At 44.5% G+C, this 17,904-nt stretch overlaps 1 protein-coding gene across 1 annotated transcript in view; it reads left to right on the plus strand.

Moving 5' to 3' along the window:
* The window catches only part of LOC123758842 (Ca[2+]-channel protein alpha[[1]] subunit D), a 797,128-nt gene that overhangs the window by 703,665 nt on the left and 75,559 nt on the right, over nucleotides 1-17,904 (plus strand). The window lies entirely within an intron of this gene.

The following is a 17,904-nucleotide window of genomic DNA, read 5'->3' on the forward strand; positions in this document are numbered from 1 at the left end:
GCTTTGAAACTACTGATGGTTTTGGCCTCCACCACCTACTCACCTAACTTGTTCCAACCATCTGCCACTCTGTGATAGTGAATTTTCTTTTATTTCTTTGCCAGCTTTGTTTAGTTAATTTACATCTATGTCAGTCTTGTTCTTGAAGTTTCAGGTCTCAGGAATTCTTCCTTATCAATTTTATCGATTCTCTTACTACTTTGTACATAGTGATCATATTGCCCCTTTTTTTCTATCTTCTATTTTTGGCAAATTTAATGCCTCTAACCATCCCTCGTAGGTCTTGTTCTTCAGTTCTAGGAGCCTTTTACTCTATGAGCTCGATTATCTGGACAATTTATTTATTTATATACAAGAAGGTACATTCGGTTTATGAGAGTACATAGCATTGATGTTTTTACATTCTTGTAAAGCCACTAACATGCATAGCCCCTGTCCTCCCCTTCCCAGCTCTTTCGGGAGGACAGGCTGTCAGGATGCTGATAGGCTAGACAGGCTGTCAGGATGCTGATAGGTTAGACAGGCTGTCAGGATGCTGATAGGCTAGACAGGCTGTCAGGATTCTGACAGGCTAGACAGGCTGTCAGGATGCTGATAGGCTAGGAAGTCTTTAAGCATGCTGACAAGGTAGACAGGCTGTCAGGATTCTGACAGACTAGACAGGCTGTCATGATGCACAGGCTGAATAAAGTCTGTGCCACAGATTGTCAGACAAGACGATGCTTGACAGACAGACAGATGATCACACGTCTCCATCCTGTTCAACCCCTCCCCCTCCCCACTCTCACCCACAAATGTTAACACTTGCTGTACAATGACATATTATAATATGCACCTTAACCACCGCACTGCTCTGCCTTAAAATATGACAAACCTGAGGTGCGCTGAAAATAAATTATTCACAAAAAATTATTTGTCCTACCAAAAGCGTTAAATACCCTTCCCTGATCACATGTATGTTGAAAAAAATTCACAATTGTACTTACTTTGGCTGCAGTGGTGTCCGGAATATGTCGTGTGACATCATGGCATGGTGTGTACCCATGCCATAGACTTCCAGAGGCAGTGGTGCACGTTCTTCAACAGGCGCGAGTTGCCACAAATATTATTTTTCCACACAATTACAAATGCATTTATATTGTTTTTTCTGTGAGGAGCCCCTATGGCTCCCTGGAGCTAATCGGGCTACTTTATGGATATTAGCTATGGACTGGGATATTAGCTATGGAGTTCAGGACCTACCAGGGACCAGAGCCGGAACCTGGCCCCTTCAGAGAGGTTTCAGGAAGCAGTGGCCCTAGAAAACCCCCCTGTGGTTGGGGGTTTTCCTTATCTGCCATCAACCAGTGTTAGGCACCCAGAAAGGTAGGCATAACAAAACAAACCTCACATGGTAAGAAACTAAAACAAAAAACGAACAGAGAGGTAGAAACTCCCTACAATCCCAAGGAAACAAGGAAACAAGCAAACATCACACTTTACTGCCGTGCCGCTCGTCCCTCCCCTTCCCCGAGAGGGGGAAGGGGTGGGCCCCGGACCTCACTGCATCGGCTGCCTAGCACTCCAGTTCGTAAGCTAATGTCAACCGGGACACACGCTTCTCTGGTTTCAAATTCCTGGGCGGTGTTTGCCTGTGTGGTGTTCTCTGCTGTCTTTTTGTCATGTGTGGTGGCCAGGAGTACCTCATCAGTGCCAGGGCTGCATGCGCTTAGGGGGCTATTTTCCCTAAATGCCCTGTGAGTACTGCCCCTGTAATTACCTAAGTGTAATTACCTAAGTGTAGTTACAGGATGAGAGCTACGCTCGTGGTGACCCGTCTTCCCAGCACTCTTTGTCATATAACGCTTTGAAACTACTGACGGTCTTGGCCTCCACCACCTTCTCACTTAACTTGTTCCAACCGTCTACCACTCTATTTGCGAAGGTGAATTTTCTTATATTTCTTCGGCATCTGTGTTTAGCTAGTTTAAATCTATGACCTCTTGTTCTTGAAGTGCCAGGTCTCAGGAAATCTTCCCTGTCGATTTTATCAATTCCTGTTACTATTTTGTATGTAGTGATCATATCACCTCTTTTTCTTCTGTCTTCTAGTTTTGGCATGTTTAATGCTTCCAAGCTCTCCTCGTAGCTCTTGCCCTTGAGTTCTGGGAGCCACTTCGTAGCATGTCTTTGCACCTTTTCCAGTTTGTTGATGTGCTTCTTAAGATATGGGCACCACACAACAACTGCATATTCTAGCTTTGGCCTAACAAAAGTCATGAACAATTTCTTTAGTATATCGCCATCCATGTATTTAAATGCAATTCTGAAGTTAGAAAGCATCGCATAGGCTCCTTGCACAATATTCTTTATGTGGTCCTCAGGTGATAGTTTTCTATCTAGAACCACCCCTAGATCTCTTTCTTTATCAGAATTCTTTAAAGATTTCTCACATAATATGTAGGTTGTATGGGGTCTATGTTCTCCTATTCCACATTCCATAACATGACATTTATTAACATTAAATTCCATTTGCCAGGTGGTGCTCCATATACTTATTTTGTCCAGGTCTTCTTGAAGGGCATGACAATCATCTAAATTTCTTATCCTTCCTATTATCTTAGCATCATCAGCAAACATGTTCATATAATTCTGTATACCAACTGGTAGATCATTTATGTACACAATAAACATCACTGGTGCAAGAACTGAACCCTGTGGTACTCCACTTGTGACATTTCTCCATTCCGATACATTGCCTCTGATTACTTAACCCTAACCCTGATAACCCTGTGTGTCAGGGTTATCTCCCCTGAGGCGTTCGGGAACTACTCCCATAGGGGTTCTTGCTGCTCGGCTTTTGCCCCGCCCTTGGGGCCAGCTGGGGCTTGGGGCCTTGGGTAGGGAGTGGTGTTGTGTTGGTTAAGGCATCAAGGTGTTGCGCAACCTGCCACCTACGTGCTAACCAGTTCCTGTTGCCTCTGGGGATTGTGTACTTTTGCGGGGGTTTTCTTTTGTTTTGTTTTTGTTTGCCTGGTGGGGGTCTACCTAGTGGGACAATCGTTCCCCTGATATTCTTTTGGTGGCCCTTTGCTAGGCCCCCATGCTTGTACATGTTGCAGGGGTTTGGGTACCTGGATGGTGTTCCATGGACCTCAAGGATGCTTATTGGCACATTCCTTATTCATCTGGGGTTCAGGGACTGGTTAGGTTTTGTGATGGGGCGTCAGGCTTTCCGCTTTCGTTGCCTTCCTTTTGGCTTGAATCTGGCACCTCGCGTTTTCACGTGTCTTACCCGGTTTGTGGTGACCCGTCTGCATCTGCTAGGGATTCTGGTTTTGGCCTACCTCGACGACTGGCTGGTGTGGGCTCCCAGTCAGTCAGCTTGTCTGCTTGCTAAGGATATGGTTCTTTCCCAGCTCGCCCGGCTTGGGTTCCTGGTGAACTGGAGGAAGTCCCATCTGGTTGCGTCCCAAGTTCGGACCTGGCTGGGTCTTGTTTGGGATTTTTGGACTGCTTCCTTGTCTCTCCTCCAGAGGCATTGCTGCGGCTGCAGGTCCTGCCGTCGGCTTTTTCTTAGGGGGTCCCGGGTCACTCCGCGGTTACTCGAGCGGTTGTACGGGAGTCTGAACTTTGCTGTGCTGGGCTACCCACCAGGTCTGGTTTGGCTTCAGCATCTGTTTTGGTTCCTTCGTGGACGCCCCTTCCAGCCTCTCTCACGATCGTTGGGTTCGTCCTCCGGGGGCCTTGTGTCGGTTGCTGTGTCACTGGCTTCCTCTAATGGGTTTTCGGGGTTCGGTGCCTTGGTGACTTCCCAGGCCTTCACTCGATGTGTTCAAGAATGTGTCGTCTCTCGGCTAGGGCTTTGTGACCAGTGCTCACCAGGCCGGCAGGGGAAGGTTGGGTCTGTTCTTTCGTCGGGCTCACAGCACGGTTCAGGAGTTTCGCGGCAGTCTGGCTTGCGCTTCGGAGGGTTCGGGTCGCTCGGGGGTTCGACCATCTGGCTCCACTCGGACTGTTCTGCGATGATTCATTGTCTTAACCACGGGGGGTTCTCTTCGGTCCTTACCTCTTCGAGAATTGTTCTCTTCGAGTCGTTCATCTCCCGGATCCTCGGGGTTGGGCTCTCCATGTGGTTGATATCTGCGGAGTGTCCAACATCCTGACAGATGGCCTGTCTCGCTTCATTTCCCTGTCCACGGAATGGACGGTCAACAATGACTCGTTTCGTTGGATCTGCCAGACGTACAGACTCCCGGACGTGGACCTCTTCGTGTCGGCGTGGTCCCAGCATCTCTCAGTCTATGTGACGCCCCTCCCCGACTGCGAGGCAGTGGATGCCTTTCGGCAGGACTGGTTGAGGTGGGGTTACCTGTACCTCTTTTTCCCGGTCCAACTGTTGCTTCGGGTTTTGGTTTGGTTGGAGACCTTCCCAGGGAGACAGGGAGAGTAGTCCTTGTGGCCCCTTGGTGGCCGGCCCAGCCTTGGTTTCCAGCGCTGTTTGCTCGGTGTGTCAACCAAGGGTGTTTTCCGCAGCTCCCCCCTTTTACAGCAGGTCGGACCAGGTCCGGTACGGGGTTGGTTCGACTTTCTCCTCTGCTTTTCACGTCTGGTCTTTTTTGACGCAGGTGAGTCACCATTTCTATGGTGATCAGGTGGCTTTGTTGATGGTGTCCCACCTGAGAACTTCATCTCGGTGACAATATGAAGTTTCCTGGTGTTCTTTTCGACATTTTCTTGCTCTTTGTAAATTGTCTTCTCTTTCGGATCGGGTTGTCTTGTCCTTTCTTTCTTGACTTTTTCAGGACCTTCATTTGATACCTAATACTGTCGCCTCATATCGTGCGGCGCTGGCAGAGCCGCTCCAGCTTGCATTCGGGGTGGATGTCACATCCGCCCCGTTCCGTAAGCTTTCTCATGCTATGTTTCACCTCCGGCCTGCTCATGCGTCGCCTGAGCCATCTTGGTCCTTGGACAGGGTGCTCTCTTATCTTTCCTCTTCTTGGTTTGTGATGGCCCCTTCGGTCCAAAATTGTTTTTCCAAGGCCCTGTCCGGTGCAGGGGTTTCTGCTTTTTTGATCCTGGGGGGTAGGTTTGTACGTTTGCAGCCTTCTCCATCTTTTCTGGTAAAGAATGAGACGGCTGCTTTCCAGAGGGGTCCTTGGGTCATTGATGCTTGGTTGGTTCAGCCAGGGTTGCATCATGTGTTATGTCTAAGAGTTGCGGCTCTTCGCCGTTACCTGCGCGCCTCGGCTGGGGTTAGCTGGGGATGCACTTTGGGTTGATCTGGTTTCCCTCGTTCCTTGTTCCAGGGCTCGGGTCTCCCAGGTTGTCCGCAGGGTTATTAAGTCTAGCCAGTCTGTGGTCTATCCTCGTGCCCATGACGTTCGGAAATTTGCAGCTTTGGTTGGCGTGTTTGGTAATATGTCTTGGGCTCATATTCGGGTGCATAGATTTTGGAGATCAAACAGGGTCTTGGCCAGTCGTTATTTGGTAAACGTGCCTGCTCCTCAGCGTTCTTGTGTTGCTTTGGGTCGCAGGTTGCAGCCAGTTGCCTCGACTTCGCGTTGAGGAGTTTGTGGCGGCCGCCTCCCAAGTAAGTCCCCATTTTCTTTATCTTTGGGTATGTAGCTCCAGGGAGCTGTAGGAGCTCTTCACAGAAAACCAGCGTTGAATGTAATGAAACGCCATTTTCTGGGCGAGCCTTGGAGGCTCCCTGGCAACAACCCTCCCTCTCTCCCACCGGTTGGCATTTTTTTGCGCATTGGTTGAAGCTTACCTTCCGAACTGAAGTGCTAGGCAGCCGGCACGATGTGGTCCGAGCCCCCCTCCCCTCCCCGTCTTAAGGTGGGGAGGGCTGCATGGACGAGTGATGAGGCAGTAAAGTGTGATGTTTGCTTGTTTGCTTGTTTCCTTTGGATTGTAGGGAGTTTCTACCTCTCTGTTCAGTTTTATTGTTTTAGTTTCTTACCATGTGGGAGATTTGTTTCGTTATGCCTACCTTTCTGGGTGCCTAACTCCGGTCAATGGCAGTTAAGGAAAAAAACCCAACCACAGGTGGGGGGTGTTCAGGCCCATTGCTCCCTGAAATCTCTCTGAATGGGTCAGGTTCCAGCTCTGGTCCGTGGTAGGTCTGAACGCCATAGCTAATGTCCCGGTCTAATATAAAGTACATTAGCCCGATAAGCTCCAGGAGCCTCCAGGGCTCACCCAAAAAATGGTGTTTCATTACATTCAACGCCGGTTTTATGGCTAATCCTATGTATTTTGATTACTTTTACAATAATATTCAGGTAGTGGAACATTCGTACTCTTCCAAGACACTGTGTTACGTGTATCACAAATGTGTCCACAAACATTGATCATATTTCCAATATTTCATGTTCATATATGTATATTTATAACATATTTACACACTGTACACTATCATAAACTATATACATTCACTATCAACGCACTCAGAACTCTGCTAGTGTATGATATTAAGAGAAGCAGTCGACAGGGCATAGGGGAACTTTGACCTCAACGCACCAGGTGAAGATGCATCTTCCCATGCATATCCTACGTTGTGTGTTCTTGCAGACAATGCAGGCACGTTTACCTCTGTCCTGTGATCCTGTGCCTGGCATATAACCAAGCTTGTGTACACCGAGCCTCTCGTTAGCCCTGAGTCTGTCAGAAACTGTGTGTGGCATTGTTGCTGGCACCCTCCCCCCACACGTTGCAACAGAACCCTCCTTCCCAAACTTCATGAGAAGTTGTGACACTAGAGCAACACTGAATGTCTGTATTGGGAGTCTCTTGCCTGATTTCACAAGAATCATATTGAAACAGTTCAGCACTGCAACGTCGTGTCAGATGGAAAAATAATTTCTTTGTCCACTTCACAGATTTCCACACACACTCGACGACATCGAGCATCATGTCACATTTATCAACTAGCTGCATGTTTACATTGTAGTCAATGACACAATCAGGTTTATATATTGGGAACCATGTTTGAAAGTGCATTTTGCCACTGTCCAACATGGCACCGGTGTGAATAGTTGTCAACATATTCACCTCGCGTCTATTCCTCCAGTTCACTGATAAGACATTGTCACACTTTCGCAGCCGACAATCACCCACTGCAATACCAGTGCCAAACACTGGCATTTCCCTCCTGTCGGCCTTGACATTGCCACATACGCTGGTGTTGAGATCAAGGAAGAATCTGATCAACAAGGGGCTGGTATAGTAGTTGTCCATGAACAGTATATGCCCCTTGTTCAGCACCGTTTCCATGAGTGTTTTAACGACACTGCCGGAGAACCCGTGTGGATCTTGACCTGGTATGTCAACATCTGTACCTGAATACAGTAACATGTCCATGACAATACCAGTTTTGCACTCACAAAGCATGAAAAACTTGAGTCCAAACTCATGTCGCTTTGATGGGATGTACTGCTTGAATGTCAGTTGTCCCTTGAAGAGGACTAATGATTCATCAGTCATCACTTTCTGTTCTGGTACAAAATAATCATGGAACTTTCCTCTCATATCACTAAAAATCTTCCGCACCTTCCAAAGTCTATCCTGTCTGTCTTCATTATCATTGTTCTCAAAGTGCAGGCACCTGAGAAGCAGCAGGAACCTATCACGTGACATGTACCTGTTGAACACGGGGGGATGGAACAAGGCTGTCTTTGCTCAAATAATCCTGGATCACGTGTTTTTCTGAATGCTTCATCATCATGCTCAGTGCTAAAAAACACATCCATTTCCTCATTTGTCGTGTCTTTCCATCATGTCATGTGAGAGGCAGGTAAAATGCTGGCGTCAATGAGACTGTGAGCATATCTGTTCGTCTCTGCAACGTGATGGTCCATGAATTTCTTATCAAAATATGCCATAAAATAGTAAATTTCAGCCATATCATCACCTATATAGGGGAATAACTGTGTAACACCAACCTCGGTACCATCAAATGTTGGCATTTGTGGGACAAAAGTCTCACATTCCTCCCACACAAGTACACTTGTGGTTTTGGTTTTGCCACCAACACCACGGCCAGCACCACCACGAGCATCAAAAACACTGGTCCGTCGTCTTGTGCTAGAGCTGCATATAGGTATGCCACATGAGACTGTTCTGCATAGTGTAGGCCTACCATGAACATCTGATGTCAAGGGAACATTGTCGTCATTGTCCTCTGGCTGCGTGACAAGCTGCCGCTTGCCTCGGCATGTTGCTGGGGCAGCAAAACCCCACCTAGTAACACCATCGCTGCTTGTACTTGGTTCGTCAACACTGCTTGTATCGAAGCCTATGTCACTGAAGCTCAAGAATGTTTCATCACATGTACTGTCACTAAATAAACTCACATCAGAGTACATACATGGTGGTGGTGACTAGCGGTGTTGACCTGATGTGGCGAGGCAGGCCTGGTGAGGCGCGTGTACACTCGTGACCTCCTGCTCCTCATTCTCCCCCTCACTCGTGTCGGACCTCTGTGTTAGGTCTTTCTCTGGATCGTAGTCTAAATCATCATCCATCACCAAACAATATGTCGCATATTTCCTCCTCGGAGAGTCGTTTTCCTAGACCGCGGCTGACGTGGAGCAGGAGCTCGTAGACGATGTGTCAGACATGGTTGCTTCCTTGAAACTTAGGCTCCCTACAACCCTGGGACATGCTGGGATTTTTTTTTCAAAATGGTGGATGATCACTGAGGCCCTCAGGCATCCATTTTGTACCTCGCATCACCGCGCGCCAGTTTTGAATGGTACGCTATACATATGAGATCCCTGAGGCACGTTGCGCACCACCTGTTGAGTGCCTAAAGGCACTTTGCACAGTCCAAGGGTTAAACAACTCCTGTGCCACCTCCAACCCTCCCACCCTACCAAGACCCAACCCTCCCCGACCTCCACCCACCCTCTTGCTAGGATTAATGCAAGGGTCACCTCTGGTACACACACTCAGTAACACGCGCCATTCTCATTGGCAGCACTCTCTAAATCGATAAATGTAGACATCCACATGCCAATACCCACACAACAGTCAAAGACCCACCACACCCACAACCACTCCTGACACCCACCACACCTTCACCCGCAACCACTTCTGACACCCTCACCCCACAACCACTCCTTACACCCACTACACCCACGACCACTCCTGACACCCACCACACCCACGACCACTCCTGACACCCACTACACCCACAACCACTCCTGACACCAACCACACCTATCACAAGCAGAAGAGCGTGCTTGTGATAAAGACTGCACAATATTCAGATACCAGTGGGTATAATGCTGTTTATGATATTTACAGCTCTAGGTAGGCAGCCCAGCCATAGCACTGCCATTGTTTGGCCCATCCAAGCATCTTGAAATGACAGCTGATGTTCCATTACAAAATAATCTTGGAAAATTATTCATTTTCAAGATTTAATGACCAGGATTCTAATAATAGCAGCATTGTATCTAGAATTAGTGATTAGAAGAATTTTGCCGAGTGGTAGCATACAGATTTATACAGTTGATTTATACAACTGGATTTGTACAGTTGAACCATTGTCTTCTTTTCCATGGAGTCAAAAGTACACTTGATTATTCCAAGGGGTTTGGTTACCTTTTCTGACTGCTGCACCCACCTGTTGTGCAACTTTTAATGATTGGTGGATTTGAATTCCAAGGTCGATTTCTGCATCGATCTGTTGTAATACAGTGCTATTAATTTGGTAGTCATGGCATGGGTTGTTATGCCCCACATGCATGGTCTTGCATTTATCATTATTAACAAGCATTTGCCAAACTTCTGACCATTTGTGGAGTCTATGTAGATCTCTTTGTAAGGCTTCAATATCAATACAATTTCCCACTTTACCATACATCTTTGTGTCCTTTACAAATTTTATGATGTGGTTTGTAATATTCTCATCTATGTCATTTATGTATATAACAAAAAGGGTAGGTCCCAAAATGGACCCCTTGCGGCACCCCACTTATCATATTTCTCCATTCAGATTCGTTTCCATTTAGCCCAACTTTATGTTTTCTTTGTTTCAACCACTGTTTGTGTGGAGAGCCCCTTCGGCTCCCTGGAGCTATACCGGGCTGATGTGTATATATATTAGACCATGGCAACAGTCAATCGAAGGAGTTCTAGGCCTACCGAGGACCAGAGCCAGAACCTAGCCCCCTCAAGAGAGGCACAAGGAGCAATGGCCTAAAGACACCCTCGTGTAATTGGAAGCAGTCTTTGTCTGCCATCTACCAGGTCAGGCACTCAGAAAGGTAGAAATTCCAAAACAAACTACTTCTGATCAAAGAATTTGCAAACCGAAAGCTGAACTAGCAACAGAACTCCCCAATCAAAACCAAGGAAACAAGTATGACATCACCACAAATGCTGCGCATTCATCTGTGCAAACCCCCCCCCCTCCCTGGGAGGGGGATGGGGAGATCCCAGACCTCCACGCCAGCAACTCTCCTCAGTTCACAGGCTGTTGTGAGGGCAAACGGTTGATCGACTCTGGCTCCATTCTTTGAGCAGTGCTGCAGTGCAGTGTTGTTGTTCAGTTTTGATATCGTGCTAACCAGGAGTAACGCAAGAGTACTGGGGCTGCATGCGCCTAGGGCCTAGTTGTCCTAAATGGAAATGAATCTTACTGGAGAAATATGGTGAGTAGGGGGTAGCGCAAGATTCCGTTTTGGGGCCAGCCTTTTTTCTCATATGTAGTACATCAGTGACATAGATGAGAATATTACAAACCACATCATCAAATCTGTTGATGACATTAAGATTTATGGCAAAGTCAGAAGTGACAATGATATTGAGGCCTTACAAAGATATCTACAATAACTCCACAAATAGTCAGAAGACTGGCAAGTGCGTTTTAGTATAAATAATACAAGACCTTGTATATGAGGTATAACAATGCACAATACAACTACCAAGTCAACAACATTAGCTATCAGCAGATTGCTGAAGAAAAGGACTTTGGAGTCAGAATCCACCAATCACTGAAAATTGCACAAGTGGGAGTTGCTGTTATAAAAGCAAACCAAAATCCTAGGAGTGGTCAAACAAAATATTGACATCAAGGAAAAGAAGGTAATTATAAAACTATTTAAATCTCTGGTGCCCCTGCCCCCACCCCCCTCCCCACCCACTTGGATTATTGCATCCAAACATGGAGACCTCACTCATCTTCAGAAAGACATGTCTGCTTTGGAGAAAGGTCAATGCTGGACAACTAAAATCATTCCTGAAGTAAGTGGACTCTCATACCAGGAATGGTTGAGGGGCCACAGGGCTAACAATACTACAACGCAGACATGACAGGGCTGATCACTTTGAAACTTTTAAAATACTGAACAATTTGGTGGATATTGATCAAGACCACTTCTTCACAAGGACAAATGTAGCATGAACAAGGAGCAATGGTTTCAAGCTCAGCAAGCCACAATGCAGGACAGAAAACAGGAGATATTTTCATCCATAAAGTTATTCCCCATTGAACTGCCTACCTGCAGAGGCTGTAAATGTCAAAATGCTTCTGAATCTGAAAATTCAACTTAACAAAATTATCAGGACAAACGGGAGGGGGAGGGGACCTTTGACAAGCTACCAGCTTCCTGTCCTCATTGAAGTCACTAGAGAGATAGTGGCCTATCAGGTAAATTCAGATAAAATGTTGATTAATTGACCTGATATACTTAATTATAACCCTGTTGAGTTGTGAAAAACAATCATGTAGATAATCAATCGCATGGGCTGGATAGTAGAACAACGGTCTCGATTCATGCAGGTTGGCGTTCATTTCCCGACCGTCCAAGTAGTTGTGCACCATTCCTTTATCCTCATCCCATCCGAAATCCTTATCCTAACCCCCTTCCAAGTGTTATACAGTGGCACCTCGACTTACGATTGCCCCGACTTATGATAATTTTGAGTTACAGTATAAATTGAATAAAAAAATGTGACTCGACTTATAATAGTGTCGTCGACTAACGATATTTGTTGGTACACGTTCGAGTAGACTGAGTGCATGGTTCCCGGTCATGCAGACCGACCTGCCTCAGTTTACTAGAGTCGCCCGCTTAGTGACGATCACGCTTATAAGAAATTCCATTTTTGTGGTGATTTTTTGCTTTTTGAACATAAAACTGATTATTATATATCACGCCAAGAAAGTCAGTGGTAAGGCTAGGCAGTACAACAAATCTTCAGAGGAGGAAAAGGTGGCAGCATTAGAGGATGTCCCTTCCTCATTAATTAAGAAAATGTGTGCAGTATGGGAAGAACTGCAAAGTTTTGCTGAAAAGAATCACCCAGATAAAGCTGTAACAGGCCATTTCCTTGATCTTTTTAATGCCAATGTGATGCCTCACTACAGACAAGTGTTCAAAAGAAGGGAAAAACAATCTTCAGTGGAACGATGTCTGGTGAGAAAATCAAGCAGTGAGTCAGAAGCAGGTCCTAGTGGTATGCAAGCAAAACGTGCCAGAGTGTGTACCCCAGAGAAGTCCTCACTGCCTGATCTTATAATGGAAGGGTAACATTATAACAGTAATGTTATAATCCCTCCCAAACAGTAACATCTATATACCCAGTAATACAGTAACATCTATATACCCAGTATATACACTATACCCAGTAATGTTATAAACCCCTTCCAAACAGTAACATCTCTCCTCTTCCCCTTCTCCTCAACATCTTCCATATGCCATCAAGAGTCCACCATAAAGGTAAGATAAACATATGTACTGTATTGTAGTTAGAGAAAAAAATTGTATTCAGTATAAAATGTATTTTTAAGTTAATATTTTTGAGGGTGTGGAACGGATTAATTCAATTCCCTCTATTTCTTATGGGAAAAATCGTTTCGACGTACGATATTTTGACTTACGATACATCTCTGGGAACGGATTACCATCATTAATCAAGACCTCACTGTACAGTCATAATGGCTTAGTGCTTTCCCTTGATAGTTCTCTTGAGAGAAAGACAATCAATGTCATATAGTGTCTGGCACAGGGCAATGTATGCTGCTGACTGCAAGCTCTGGCAGTGATAGATGGGTGAGGTTATCCACCACACACTCAACTTGTTTAGTGCATGAAACTGGCTATAATGAAGATACAATGGGGCCTCGACTTACGATGCTAATCCGTTCCCAGAGACGGATCGTATGTCGAAATAACGTAAGTCGGAGCAATTTTTCCCATAAGAAATAAAGGGATTTGAATTAATCCGTTCCCCACCCTCCAAAATATTAACATACAAATACATTTAATACTGAATACAATGTTTTTTTCTAACTACAATCCAGTACCAAAGTTTCACTTACCTTTATGGAGGGCTCTTGATGGCATATGGAAGATGGTGATGAGGGGGGGGAGGAGGAGAGTTGTTACTGTTTGGAAGGGGAGTCCCCTTCCATTATCACATCAGGCAATGATGTTTTCTCTGGGGTACTCTCTCTCCTACGTTTTGCCTGAATACCACTAGAACCTGGTTGTGGTTCAGTGCTTGTTTGTCTCACTACAAATTTGTCAAGAGACATTTGTTTTTCCCTTCTTTTTAACGTTAGTCTGTAATGATGCATCACAGTGTCATTGAATAGGTTAAGGCAATGATATACTGCAGCTTGACTTGGGTGAGTCGTTTCAGCAAAGGTTTGCAATTCATCCCATATTGCACACATTTTCTTAATTTTTGAGGAAGAAACATCCTCTACTGGCACATCCTCCCCTGAAGAAATTTCCTCAGCTACCTCTTCTTGCTGTTCCATTTGAAGGGCTTGGAGTTCTTCGGTGGTCAGTTCTTTGTTGTGTTCTTCCACCAACTCCTCCACATCAGCACCATCTAACTCCAAACCCAATTGCCGACCCAGAGAAACAATTTCCTCAACGAGAGGCACTTCAGGTTCAGGCTCAAACCCCTCAAAGTCTCGTTCTGCAACACATTCAGGCCACAGTTTTCTCCAGCCAGAGATCATGATTCTTACAGTCACTTCTTGCCAGGCTTTGTCAACAAGTTTTAAAGCACTACAAATGTTAAAATGGTTTTTCCAGAACTCTTTGAGGGTGAGGTTTGTGGCATCCGTCACTTCGACTCATCTCCGGAAGAGTGCCCTTTCATAAAGTTTCTTAAAATTGGCAATGATTTTCTGGTCCATAGGCTGAAGTAGAGGAGTGGTGTTGGGAGGAAGGAACTTTATTGTAAGAAACTTAAATTCCTCATCCAATGAGTACTCCAAGCCTGAAGGATGGGCAGGAGCATTATCGAGGAGAAGCAGGGCCTTGAGTGGCAAACTGTTCTCCTGCAAATATTTTTTGATGGCAGGGCACACCACCATATTCACCCACTCCGTAAAAAATTGCCTAGTCACCCATGCCTTAGCATTAGCCTTCCACATCACACAAATTTTGTGTTTCTGCACATTATATTTTTTTAAAACCCTTGGATTATCGGAATGATACACAAGCAAGGGTTTTAATTTTCAAATCGCCACTCGCATTACCACACAACACAAGAGTAAACCAATCTTTCATAGGCTTGTGTCCAGGCAATGACTTCTCCTCCTTGGTAATGTATGTTTTCTTTGGCAATCTTTTCCAGAATAGCCCTGTCTCGTCATAATTAAACACTTGTTGTGGTAGGTATGCCTCACTTTGCACAAAATCTTTAAATTCGCCAATGAATCTTTCAGCCGCTGGTTTGTCTGCACTGGCAACCTCCCCATGCCTCACAACACTATGAATTCCACTTCTTTTTCTAAATTTCTCAAACCATCCCCTGCTCGCCTTAAACTCTTTCACTTCTGCATCACTCATTCCAGGGGTTTTCTTTAAAATGTCTTCATGCAATTTTCTTGCCTTTTCACAAATGATGGCCTCCAAAACGCTATCACCCGCTAACTCCTTGTTGTGTATCCAAATTAATAATAACTGTTCAACACCCTCAAGTGATTGTGTTCTATGTTTCGTGATTATTAATACGCCTTTTGCCACTTTAGCACTCATAATGTCCTTTTTCTTAGCCAGTATGGTGGATATCGTTGACTGAGATTTGTTGTACTGCCTAGCCAGTTCACCTACCCGCACACCATCTTCATATTTACGAATGATCTCTTGTTTCTGCTCTATGGTCATTCTTATATGGGATCTCATATGTTGAGCCTTACCACTGACTTTCCTGGGACTCATGGCACGATAGATAATAATTACTTTAATGTTCAAAATGCAAAAAATCACCACAAAAAGCGAAATATCTTATAGGCGCGATCGTCACTAAGTGGGCAGCTGTAGTAAACTGAGGCAGGTTGGCAGCGTGACCGGGAACCATGCGCTCAGTCGACCCGAACGTGTACCAACGAATATCGGATGTCGAGTCGCATTTTTCGATGAAATTTATATCGTAACTCAAAATTATCGTAAGTAGGGGCAATCGTATGTCGAGGTGCCACTGTATTAGATTTATTTCCACCTTTCCGTACATTTTCCATCTAAATTAATCATTATGTAAGGAGAAAAGTTATATTTAAATGCTGTTGATTACATTCTGATTTAAGTACTACAGGAAATATTTTCCAATACATACTAACTGCTTGGGTGTTTCTCTGGGTATCCAGTTTTGCCCTAAGTATATGACTGTAAAAGCTTCATTTCACATATCATTGCAAGACAGCTGATGTCTGGGGCTTGTACATTATATCTTTGGCAAGATTCTTCCATGTGAATATTAAAATTATAATTCTGATTAACCCTTAATCTGCGCAAAACTGCATATGAAGTTTTGAGTAACTGACGCAAAAGTGTGCATCACTGCATATGAAGTTTTGGAGTACTACGCAAGATTTAAATGGCCCGTGGATACACGGGGTTCACATCACCTTCCTCAGGGCTCTTGTAAACAGACACCATTTTTTTGTAAATCGTGGGCAACATTCTCGGGTGTGAAGGCCTCAGTAATGAGTCAGTTACCATGGCTGGCGCACACAGCATGAGCTCACAGCATTGCTGTTCAGCTTGTGACCACAGCATCGCCTACAAATGCCAAAAATATATGTAACTGGTATTATTTAGCGATGATAGTATTACAGAAGATCGCTGACTGTGACATAAATGACTAGGATTCTGATAATAGCAGGATTGTTAGATCAGTCTCCATGGTATAGTGGTAAGATGCTTATCTTGGTTCATATCCTTGCCGATGAGGATTTACTGGGCGCAAGCCCTTAACTGTAGCCTCTAATTAACTCAACAGTAAAATTGGTTCTTGGTTGTAAAAATGATTCTTTGAGGGGGTTGTATTCCAGGGAACATAGGATTAAGGACTTGCCCGAAACGCTATGCATACTAGTGGCTGTACAAGAATGTAAGAACTCGTGTATATATAAATAAAACAAAATAAAAAATAAAAATAATTAGTGCTGTGCTGTGGGAGGAGTAATGTTGAGGGTGAGAGGGCTGTAGCGTAGTCTGCCGAATCTTGTGTGGCCACTTGTTGCTCTTTGCACTTACTATACCAGCTTAGTAGTTCGCTATGGTGAACAAAACATGCAGATACTTATATATAACATCTGTATATAGTGAATAAGAGCCAAAACAGTATGTTGGCAAGTGAAGTGAGGTGAGGGAGAAAGTGGTGGCCAGTGGCTGGCTGGCTGGTTAGTGGCGGCCACTCTTCTCTGTTTTTTGACTCAGCATGCCAACTTAGTGGATCATTATGGTGAATACAAATGTGATACTTATATATAACGTATGTATAGTGTAATAACATCAAAAGGAGTATTGGGAGAAGCCATTTTGGTGAGGGAGGTGGTAACATCTGCATGACTTGTCATGATGTATAAGGGGTTGCCACTATGCCCTTTGGGCATTATACCAGCTTAGTTGAACAGTTATGCTGAACGAAACATGTAGATACTTATATATATATAATGTGTGTATAAAGTGTAATAATACGACAATCAGTATACTTGAAAGAGGAATATTAGTGCATCTGGCCTTGAACCATTGAGGGAGGGAGGGAGGGAACATCAGTTGTGTGTGGCCACTTGTTACTGTCTGCCATCACCATACAAGCTTAGTGGTTCGCTATGGTGAACACAAATGTAGATACTTATATATAACGTACATATATAGTGTAATAACAGCAAAAGAAGTGTTGGGAGAAGCCATTTTGGTGAGAGAGGTGGCATCATCATCCTGACCTGTTATGCTGTGAAAGGGGTGGCTACTATGCTCTTTGTGCACTATTCCAGCTTAGATGAACAGTTATGGTGAACAAAACATGTAGATACTTATATATAACATCTGTATATAGTGAATAAAAGCAAAAACAAAATGGTGGGAGGAGGATGTTGGCGAGTGAGGAGTTTTTGAGGGAGAGAGTGGTAGCAAGTGGCTGGCTGGCTGGTTTGTGTCGGCCATTCCTCATTGCTTTTTGACTCACAATATCAACTTAGTGGTTTCTTATGGTGAACAAAACATGCAGATACTTACATATAACCTGTGTATATAGTGTAATAACTGCAAAAGTATTTGTTTATTGTTTTATAAACATAATAATTAAATCAATAATATGCACACCATAATTTTAAGTACAGCGATTATTCACACTATCGTATAAATATATCACACTACACACTAATAAATAATATTACTATAAAAAAAACTAAGAAAAAATCAATCAGAGACATTTCAATAATTAGGTAATAATATCTTTGTGGCAACACCCGCCTGACAGCTGGGGCGAACCAGACCGCCTCCGACGCATGATCTGTCAGCGCCTCTTTTTTGCCAGACTTCCACACCCTATTGCGGCCAAAATATGCCACTTACGATTTTTTTAATTTTTTTCCCATGATCAGGGAACATATTAACAGATTTATATGATTATTTTTTTTATGCACCTGTGGGTGAC

The sequence above is a fragment of the Procambarus clarkii genome, chromosome 1, assembly GCF_040958095.1.
Source record: "Procambarus clarkii isolate CNS0578487 chromosome 1, FALCON_Pclarkii_2.0, whole genome shotgun sequence".
Taxonomy (NCBI): Eukaryota; Metazoa; Arthropoda; class Malacostraca; order Decapoda; family Cambaridae; genus Procambarus; species Procambarus clarkii.